Source organism: Tachyglossus aculeatus, chromosome 4 (genome assembly GCF_015852505.1).
Source record: "Tachyglossus aculeatus isolate mTacAcu1 chromosome 4, mTacAcu1.pri, whole genome shotgun sequence".
In the NCBI taxonomy this organism is placed as follows: domain Eukaryota; kingdom Metazoa; phylum Chordata; class Mammalia; order Monotremata; family Tachyglossidae; genus Tachyglossus; species Tachyglossus aculeatus.
Window position 1 is genome coordinate 50,385,140 of NC_052069.1, and position 829 is coordinate 50,385,968.

Below are 829 nucleotides of genomic sequence, written 5' to 3' on the forward strand. Positions count from 1 at the left end.
TTATTATTAATATCATGATCATTACTTGGGTCCATAGAAGCTTAGGTGTCAGGTGGAAAGGCAAGTGGAAAGAAAGAGCGAGGTGGTGAAGTGGAAACGACTTGAAAGAGATTAGTTAGGAAAGTCAATCAGTCAGTCGTATTTATTGAGCGTTTACTGTGTACTGTACTGAGTGCTTGGGAGAGTACAACAAGATGATATGGCAGACAAATTCCCTGCCCATAATGAGCTTATGGTCTAGAGGGAGTTTACAGATGGGGTAGATGGATGATAGACAACTCCCCTCTCAGGATCACACCTGTAGAGTTTCTAGTAGTCTACCAGTCTCGGCTATGGGAGGGAGAGTCAAGCAGAGGCCTGTCCATTCCATTCCTAGCTTGGCCAGTGGCTAGCGAGTGGAAGGCAATTGGCTACAAGTCAAAACTCACCTGTTCTGGGCAGCGGTGGCATGGGAGAGAGTTGAGGGTGGAGGCTCAGGTTTGCTGTGTGGAAGGAAGCAATGGTAAAAAACCACTTCCAAATGCTTATGAAGAAAATTCTATGGCCACACCACCAGGATGATTGCAGATGGACGTGTGGCATGTGGGGAGAGAGGTGTCCATGGCGTCGCTATGGGTCAGAGACGACTTGACAGCATAAGACTGTGACAGATGGATGACGGGGGGAAGCCCGAGGAAGTTAAGCTTGGAAAAAAGTTGGAAAATGCCTCGCTGGACTGGCTGGCAATTGGATTGGTGGTGAGCATCTTAACAATTCAATAAAGAAGAAAAGATGGGATCAAACGATTGATCAATCAATAGTTTTTACTGGATGTTTACTATGTGCAGAG

General features: G+C 46.2%; 1 non-coding gene across 1 annotated transcript; it reads left to right on the forward strand.

The window, feature by feature from the left end:
* The first annotated feature begins 280 nt into the window (after nt 1–280).
* On the forward strand, nt 281–418 carry LOC119927458. Its single transcript, XR_005450459.1, has one exon. It is a non-coding gene; the product is annotated as a small nucleolar RNA SNORA7 (small nucleolar RNA).
* The last annotated feature ends 411 nt before the right edge of the window (nt 419–829 follow it).